Source organism: Pinus tabuliformis, chromosome 3_1, assembly GCF_031772625.1.
Source record: "Pinus tabuliformis cultivar Carrire ecotype Pingquan chromosome 3_1, CPIR1, whole genome shotgun sequence".
Lineage (NCBI taxonomy): Eukaryota > Viridiplantae > Streptophyta > Pinopsida > Pinales > Pinaceae > Pinus > Pinus tabuliformis.
This window is the reverse complement of record NC_142301.1, coordinates 82,537,211-82,547,643: the sequence shown is the minus strand read 5'-3', so window position 1 is coordinate 82,547,643 and position 10,433 is coordinate 82,537,211.

Below are 10,433 nucleotides of genomic sequence, written 5' to 3'. Positions count from 1 at the left end.
TTACATTGATGGATTTTCTCAAAATGACAGGTGTGGTGGTGATGCAGTACTTTACTTTAGCAACTCTCACTTCTTCAAATTGATGTTCTGATTGGTTTCAGCCACAAATAATTTTGCAAAACTTTTCAGTGTTAACTTACTTCTTCTCTTTGCATTAGAAAACAATTGTCGACAACTAAAGGTTTTTGGTGACTCCAAAGTGGTTATTGATTGGTTCAACCAAATTTCTGTTTGTCACACTCACACACTCAATAATTTATTGGATAAAACTATGATGTTTAAGGAACAATTTGATAATATTTCTTGTCAACAAAATAACAGGGAAAGGAACACACTTTCTAATCATCTTTCCAAAGAAGCTTCATAATAGACACATGGGACTTGGCAGATAACTGAACAAAATGGTTTCGAGCATTATCAAAATCATCATCATCCTTTTATAGATCATCTACAAGAGTATCTATATCTAAAGTGAATTTTCTTGTTTCCATTGATGGGATAATGGATATATCATACATCTATAGTTGATAGTTTTTTATAACATACGTTTTTACTAGACTCTTATTACTGGAGGGTTTTATTGTATATATTTAGATATAGATGGACTAATATATTATGTGATTATGGATATGGACAGTATATTCTCTCATCTTTCAGATGATTGTTGAGTGATCAACAATCCTTTTTTTGATGTGCATTACAACATTTGAAAAATGTAATTTTCACTATTTATTAATGGAAATTATGATTTTTACTCGGGGAAAAAATATTTGTATTTGATTATTTATGTGCATCAAATGATTTAAAATATATAAATAGTTTATAATAATGACATTTTGATTCACCGCCTCTTAGTATTTCCAACAAGTTCCCTTTTCTAGATATGCATGTGATTGACATGATCAAAAATTACATTCATTCTAATGATGGTATCCGGATATTTTCTTAAAAGCATAATGTATGAGAAAGTAAAGATGGGAGAAAACATTATATTCCAAGTCTCTTAACACATTTACTAAATTTTAGGATGACATGCCAAATTATTACTCAAAGAGTATCAGATGTCAAATTATTACTCAATCCTCCATCCTTTCTTCAAAATGAAGACAAGGATAGTGTGTATATCTCTCCTTGTCAACTAGAGAGGATATGTCAACCAATCCAAGATTAGCTTTTTGTTAGGTAGAGACTTTTCCATAATGACAACGTTTTTATCATCAGTGGGGATATACTCTAGCTTCAACACACCATCTTGTACCAACTTTCAGATGTAGTGGTATTTCTTGTTTATGTGCTCTGTTTTCCCATGAAATATTGGGTCCTCGGATAGTCTTATACAATTGGTATTATCACAATATATGAAAACAGGCTCAAACGGTCCTGCAAACAAAACGGATAACATCTTTCTCAACCAGACCGCTTCCCGACTTACTTTACAGCCTCCAACATACTGTGCTTCAGAGCTACTTAAATCCATTGTCTCTTGCTTTTTTCTCATTCAAGAGACCATAGAGGATCCTAGGCTAAAACATCCTCTTGTAGTGCTTCTTCCATCCTTGTCTCTTGCATCCCATTCGGAATCAGAAAATCCTTCTAAATTGATGCTTCTTCCCTTTTCATACTTCAGCAAATAATGGATGGTTCCTTGCAGATATCTTAGATTGTGTTTTGCAGCTATCCAATGACCATGTCTTAACTCTATTTGAAATTGGATAAGAATGTTTACTAAAAATCATATGTCCAGGCGAGTATTCACTAGATACATCAGAGATCCTACTATTTATCTATACTTAGTAGGATTTAGTAGACTAGATTCAAAACTTCTTAGCATCTTCAAGTTTATGATCTGATCGAGGTCTGGGTGTGAAAAAGGACCCTTCCAAGACCTTTTACTTTCGTGATTTGTTAAATTGCATTTTCAGAAGAACATAAATGAATACATGTGCATGTTGTAAAGAAGAGGAACATGGCAATCATCAACAACATAAAAACATAATCCATTGATAATGGAGTTTGTCTAGGAGGGACTACGTCTCCGAGACTCGGTGTCAAGATGGTGTAGTCCGCTGCATTAAGTGTTGTCAGTAATGATGATGTACATAAGAGGTGATGTCACTATCATACAAGGAAAATTCCCTCACGCAGGAGTGGCTCCAAGAGATGTTCCACTACAGGAACTCTCAGTCAAAAGACTCCTATCAATATAACACAAACTCATGCTTGATGATCATCTCGCCAACATGGCATAAAAGGGATCTCAAAACATAACATGACAAATCATGAAAACATTACATCTCATAGACGATTCCATGTCACATCAAGCAGAAATCATGAAAAAAAGTAATAAACAAGATCCCTCATCAAACGAAGTACATGAACACATTGTATATACCTCACAACCAAGGTCCATCTGAAGAAGTGGATGTCAAACTACTGAAGATATTTGTGTCATCGTTCTCACAGCATCAATCACATGAAAATGGCTTCTCGCACATGAATGCTGACACCTACAATCCACTTAGAAAAGTGGCTAAAGAATAGAATGAGAAAATGAGAAATCTAAACGCACAATTGGATTTTTGGCGTCGAATAGTGAAAATTTGACTATCCAATTTTTGAATTCTAATAAATTGAGAATCTGGGGCTCAAGGAATCTTTTAGATTCCCCCTAGATTCCTCAAAGATTCTGCTCCATAGGTGGACTACAAATATGCAACCCCAAAGGCAAATCTGACCTCGCCATTGTAATCCCTGTGGAAAACCATAAAAAATGACTGTAAACTTGACTATATTCTGACATGGATAAAAATTACCTCCTCGGGAAAATTTCAAGGATCATGGTTTCGCTCCCTGTTTCTATAGCAGTCATGGTTCCACCTGCATAATGAAAAATGGTCGAAAAATGCATAACTCTAATGGATAAATGGACAATGCTATTGCGTTCATTGTGTCGAGAATTTCTGAAACCATATAAAAATTGTCAAAATCTGAAAATGAAAATTTGGCCCTCTTGAAAAACGCTGCCTTGAACTGTGTGCACTGCCTCCTCCCCTCTCGAAATCCGTGCACACTCCTGGTTCCTCCATCTTTGCCCTGTACAATGAACGAATGATGATTTATAAAAAAAATCGAGGGCAGGTTACCCAAGAATTCCATTAGGTAGAGTGGTTATGGATTTGTTTAATAGGGAGGAGGTTGGGCGATCAAACCTTACCTCCTCCTTTTTTTCTACAATTTCTTTTTTAAAAATCATGGGTTGGGATGGGCCTACCTTGGGCAGCCCACCCCCCGTACTCACCTCCCACTACGTTTGTCATATGCGGTGGTTGGGTGTGTATTGTTTGGATGGGCCACCCATGGTACGAGCCGGCCAAGTGGCCGGGCGGGTTCGATTCCCACCAGCCCAAATGTATTTATGGCATAACGTGTTGGTGGGTGGGGCATGGGCCAAGTCCACCTAGGGTGACCCACCCACCACCCAGATTTATATTTAATGTGGTATGCAGATGGGAGTAGGGGGTGGCGGGGTTGGTGGCCCCCACCCCCTTTTTTGAATATTTTTTGATATGTAAAACAATATGCACCATTTTTTGAAATTCAATTTTTGGTCGAAGCAGTCAATTTAATGAGGTGACAATTTTTCCTAGAATCTAGCCGGATTCCGTCTGCCAGAGAAGTCAAAATTGTGTCTTCCTTAACCTTCCTAGTCAGCAAAAGTCAATCGAACTTTGACTACTTCTAACTCCCTCATCCAGACTCGAATTGATGAACTGTTCACACCACCACAATCACGATGATGAGATCTTTAATGTGACCCTAGTTCAAGCATAATCCAAACACTTTGATTTTTGAGCTTTCATAAGCCCTCTTTGTCATGTGTGTGTCTCTGGAGCCATCTGGATCATGATCATTGGAGTAGTCATGGGTTTGCATTCCATCATATCAAATTTTTTCAGTAATTTGATCACATACTTTTCTTGTTCCAAGTAGATTTCATTTGGTTCCTGCCAAACTTCTAGACTCAAGTAGTAGTGTATGAGTCCTAAATCCTTCATATCAAATTCAACTACCAGCAATTTCTTGCATTCTGGGATCCTTTTTTCGATTCCAGTGATTAGAAGCTCATCTACATATAGAAGTATGATGACAAGTTCATCATCTTCTATTTTGATGTAAAGGTTTGGATTTGTTGTACTAATGAGCCTTGGTATTGCAACAAGAATGTTGCAACTCCCAAGGCTACCGAATTTAATTATCAACCTGCGGTTCGTACAAAATTAAGAGGTATCAACATTATATGTGCACCATACAATGTGTCCTTCCTTTTCTGTCATGATGTAATGGAGTGCACGTACTTCAATTAAATCATAAACTAATTGCAAAAAATGAAATGCTTGAAATGGAAACCTTAACCTATTGCAAGAAATAAAGTACAAGGAAATAAACCTATTCTAATTACATAAAGATCATGAACTAAATGTAAACGAAACCTAGCTTAACCCTATTTATCACATGTGATAATTTAAACTAGCTGAGCATGGAGTCTGATCCAGGGAGTATTAACTGCTATGTGCATGTGTGAATATAAAAGAACTCTTTTTTAAATCATTTTCTTTTATAAATGCAAATGCTAATCTTTCCTTATTCTTTGGCAGGGGAGACAATTATGGAGGAAGAGGGTTACAGAAATATTGATGGAATGGAGGTCAAATAGGGGTCTAATCCTAGCTTTAGTAATGATTTTTCTCAGTTCGGGATCAAAACAAGTTGCTACAAGATTTCCTACAGGATGTCTATAGGATGTACTAATTCTCCTACAGGATCCCCTGTTTTATCACAAGAACAGGTCGAAAGCTTAGGAAGTTGTATAGAAGGTGTAATGAAGCTTGGGAAAGATGGACAATGGAAGTGGTCGAAACTACCCAGAACTCAAGCAAGGGCTTCAAGGTGGTTGGATTTGCTCAAGGGAAATGGCAATTTTTTCTTATAAAACAAGAATTCGGATCGATATTTTAGTGGATTTTGGCGATAATTGTGGATGAGGTTTGGATGAGGTGAATGATATGAGGTCTCCTTGCAATGTATAATATCCTTCACAAGCACCAATTCTTGTCTATATCTATACACAAATTCATCTATGCATAGCGAAGATTTATTAAATGGAAGAAAACATAACTGTTGCCATCTAATGGCTAGGTGCATGAATGGAAGTGCTTGAAATCAATACAAAAGTGCTTTGAAACCAGTATGAAATCTAATATATTGGAAATGAAAATTTCAACTTATCCTAAGAAACTTAAAGACAATTAACTCGTGTTAAAAAAATACCGGAAAATTACTAGTCTAAAATCTAGAAATTCGAGTACTAGTGAGCCAGTAAATCTATAAAATGCCTAACCAAATCAAGTGAAAATTAAATGGGTTAATTTTTTTATTAAATAGAATGGTTTTTTGATCTAATGAAAGTAGAACCAACTTGATTGAAGCACGTTATCATTCTCTAAAAAACATCATAATTTTATTGTTCGTTGCCACAAAGGAGTTCCATAAATCTAGATGAAAACTAATCCAAGGAGCTCAATGATCACTGTGACCTTCCAAATATTTTACAATGATGAAATGATGTTTTTTATCCTGCAAAATAACTTACATTAACCATTCAACCCAATACTACAACAAAAAATCATTAATACTAAATGCAGAAATAGAAAGAAATAAGAACAAGAGGTGCATGTGAATAAGAAGTGATAAGAAGAAAAGAAAATGATAAAAAAGGGCTCTGAGGCTCCTCGGATGGCCAATCCCAAGGAAACTTAGAGACATCATGAGGAGAAGAAGATTTAGAAGCTGAACATGACACCAATCTTCATTATTTTCATCAATACAGTTACATCCCTGCATGAAAATACAATGTAGGTGCAAAAATATGAGTTCTCTCCACAAGAAGACTAATAAAAATCCCCCCACTAGAGGAAAATTCTACTTCTTATTTATAAAAAATGATTATGAATCATTTCCCATGAAAGGGGGAGGCTTTCCCCACCAAAATCCCTTGATTAATGGATCTGGTTCCCAATACTAGGAATCTCCATTAAATGGAATGGAACACATTCCCAGATTTTTGAAATCATTGGAGGTCCACAATTTGTGCCATGGTTCCATAATATCTTGTTGATTTATTATTTAATATTGATCCTCATGTAGTAGGGTAAATTCCCTAGATTATCTCTTCCTCCAAATCTTCATAATCTGCCCAATATTCTCATAATGTTCCACAAAAATAAATAATATTAGGCACAAATATGAAATTATTCATAAACCTTCCTAATGAACATATTAAAGTTAAAAATACATTATCTGATGCAAAAATGGATGTTTAATGTGATGAAGGATAGTCAGATGGGCCTTAATTTATGTTTAATTCAGAGGTATGGGCCTTAATTTATGTCTAACTTAGAGGCCCATCATACCCACATGTTGAAAGTGTTGCTCATCCTCTAAGGAACTTAGTGACCTCATTGTGCCTCATTCATGGCCTTGGTGGCCTCTCTCTTGTGCATTCATGAGTCATTTATCTTAATAATCTTGGTTGTATGTTCTATAAGGACAAGCCCAAAAATCTATTTGTGCATAGAAAAATCATTATTTCTCGAGACCATTGGCTTACCTTCTTCCCCTTATTCAAGATGGGTTCTTAAATATTTTTCAGTTTGGAAAGGTCTTCCACATTCTTTTCTAACCATCTTCTACCTTGTTCCACCATTTGGACACCTTTGAAACCTTCAAAATTCCTTTAAATGAGAATTAGGACATCCTGTAGTAATTCTTGTCAAAGCTATAGGAATCCCTGTTAAAACTACATGAAACCCTTTTTGAGCATAAATGATAGTCTAAGCCTGGAATAGGCTCTCAACTTGACTTCCATGCCTTTCTCCCATTTCTATAACATCTTTTAGGCCTTGGACAAAAGATAGAAATAGATTAGAGACCTCTTGGAAAGCCTCTTTTCATCACTGCAGTTTGAGTTCTATTTTGATGGTGAATGCCTTATTTCCTTTTGTTTCCTTCTCCTTCTCTTTTGTGGCCTAGATGATTTCCTAATGGCCTTGGAGTTATCTGTTTTTATTAGGTCTCTCTTAGGCACTACCATTTTGGTCTCTAGCATAGTTTGTTCGTTTCTTCCTTCTTGTAACAACATTTTGTCTTCTTGTAGCCACCATTCCTTCTCTTTCAGGGTCTTTTAACAGTATGGGAGTGATGAGAAATGATGTAGAGGGTTTGGGGGATGACGTTAGGGCTCACAGGGAGTAGTGTAGGTTTGTGAAAATGGAGAGGATGCTCTATTTGTGTTTTCAAGAAATTTTCAGGGTGAGATAGATTGTAGGGTTTGTTCCTGAAATTATAAAATGTGATGGATGAATGATAGATAGATAGTGAATATGAAGTGGATGGAGGTTTTGGAGTGTTGTGGTGACTTGGCCTTTGCCAAAATTTCTTCTTTTAATTGTTGTCCCAATTCCTCAAAATCATCACCCTTCATAATTTGACTTTTCCACATTGCATGACTAAATGAGTGAGATGAAATTAATTAGTTGAAGGTGGCCAAGACAGTTTACCAATCCTTAGCTTATAAAACCTCATCTTTGATGCATTGACAACACATTTATAACTATAATATTCTCAAGAGAATAGGTCAAGAATATTTCATACTTGTACCTACCTGATGGTTGTTGGAGAGACATGCATGTTGCCACTGAGTTGATGTTGTTGTGTTGCTCATCACTCAGGTACATCTTCTTGACTGCCTTTTACATTTTTTGTTGATATTATTATGATGATGAGTTGAATTATTTTTGATGTGAATGTGTTGGCTTCCTTTGTTAATGCTGAGGTCTGGAGGAGTTTCCTTTTCCTTGCAGTCATGCTTCTTCTCTCTCAATCATTGTGCTGAAGGTTAGGTCTTGAGTTTCTATTTTTTTTTTTTTCTTTTCAAAATAGACTGCTACTGTATTTCATACAGGAAAACTATAGGATGTCCTGTAGCTGCCTTTTTCTTGAATTTTTTTTGCATCGTTCCTCTGCTCTGAGGGTGAATAGGTATTGGAATGACTGGAAGGTGTGATCATGGAGTGGCAGGTGAGGTAGGCAGCTCTTATTCCCCTTTTATGTTATTTTCTCCTTTCTTTTCATTTTCTTTTAAAGACAATGAGGACAACCTCTTGTAGCAGGATTGTTTTTTTCCATATCTCCCAAACGGTAGAATGGATTAACTTGAAACTTTCTGAGCATGTTTCCATCATCATTATGCACCTCCCCATAAAAAATATTTGGGCAATGGATGCATGAATCTCGAGAAAAATTAAAAATGGTTGAAGGTGATGGGGATTGATTTCTTGGAAACCATGCATTGAAATTTTCTAAAATTCCTTGGGAATGTTACCATCATCCATATGCATCTCCCCATGAAACATATCTTTAAAAGGATTCACAAATATCGAGCAAATTCATAAATGGAAATAGGTGATGGAGGCCAATTATCGAAAATTGTGCTCTGGAATTTGCTGAAGTCACTTAAGCATGTTACCATCATCCATATTCATCTCCACCTAAAACAAATTGGCAAGTGGATCCATGGTTTTCAAGTTATGGCAAAAATAAATTTCTACTCTATGTATTTTTGTTTCGTGTAGTAAAATAGAGCATTCCTGTAGTTTTTTAGGACATCAAGCAAACTAAATGGAAAAAGTTTGAGATTGATGGGTGGATGGTGGAGATAAATGAGGGTGATTGATTTGCATGGCCTTCGTCATGTTGGAGAATTTGAGCAAAGCAAGAGAAAGTCAAAATTTGACTTCTTTTGACTAGAATTTTGACCAATTTTTTCTTTTGTTGGTGCCAACTTGTTTTGTTGCTTGTAGATGTTGGAGGGCACTTACATTCATCAGAGAGATACATGGAGCACATATTTTTTCTTTTTTTTTCTTTTTTTCTTCTAGGCCTACTAGCCACCTCAAAGAGGTTTTCAACTTGTACGTCTGCCTAGGAGCCTCAAAGGAGGTTTTCACCTAGGATCTTTTATTTTTCTCTTTTTTGCTCTCTATTTTTCTTTTCAACCCATTGACCAATTCATGGAGGTTTTCAACCAATGAGTCAATCTCAGGCACCTCAAAGGACGTTTTCACCTAAGATGTTTTCTCTTATTTTTCAAAAAAAAATCTACCCTACTCTACTTCAAAAACAAAATCACTTTCATGTATAAGAATACTTCCAATGGAGCCATGTGCACATCAAGATGATAAAAAAACTGATGTGTAGGCTTGAAATGTATATTTTGACATGTACCTGAATTTGAGTGATCAAATGCTTTGAATTTGATGATATCAAGCACAATTGAAGGAGAGAGTATTGTTGCAACTTAGTGACTGTCTCGAACCATATTTCAATATAGTTGTGATGTCCCTGGTCCACTTGCTAATCTGGATCATTCTTCATGTCTTCTTCTACCATGATCTTCAAATATTCCTCTTTTTGCTGATTTTTCTATTGACTACATGGAGGATTTGATGGTAACCATGAGGGATCTTTCCCAATCTTCGATTTTTATATCTTCTCTTCATCAAGTGCAGCCCATGATTCTTTGATCTTCTATTTTGAATCTTCTTTTTTTGCATGTTGTCCTTCAATGGCATCAAGAGAATCATTTTTTTGTAATGTTCTTATTGAGCTGAGATGAATACCATTGAGATCAAGAGGAGATATTTGGAAGTGTTGTACCTCAGCATTGTAAGTGGGTTTGGAAATTGTGGTACAGGTAGTTGAGTGGGAGTGTATATTTGAGATGGATGTGGTTGGGGTTGTGGTTATGGTGGAGGAGAATGGTAAGGATAAGATGGAGTTGGGTATGGATTATATTGAGGAAAATACTGAGGATATTGTGGATGGCTCCCATAAGTTCCTTTCCAACCTTTTTGCCAAGATTGGTATTGGGGATGAGATGGCCAATGTTGCAAAGGAAAGGGTGTGCTCCAATTACTTTTAGATGGCTGTGCATAAGCTTGAAATTGTGAATTAGGCTCTTGTATCATATCAGGTTGAATAGGTTTCCATGGCCCTCTTGGAGCTACATAACATAGATGCATTGGCAATTGACTTGCTCCATTGTCCTTTTGGTGAACTTCCTTCAACCTTGGTAATGATGTACAATGTTTGACATCATGTGATTTTGCATGGACAACACAAATATCAACATCTTATTTTTGCTCATTTTCTATTCTTAACATTTCTACTTGTTCACTTATATTGCTAAGAATTTATGTTTTAAAGTTATCAAACAAATTTCCAAGTTTCGCTTGACTTACCGATCTTGATGTTGATTGACTTATTCTTGCCCTTCCTCTTGATATGTGTTTGCATGTTTCAACAATTTCTTCAAA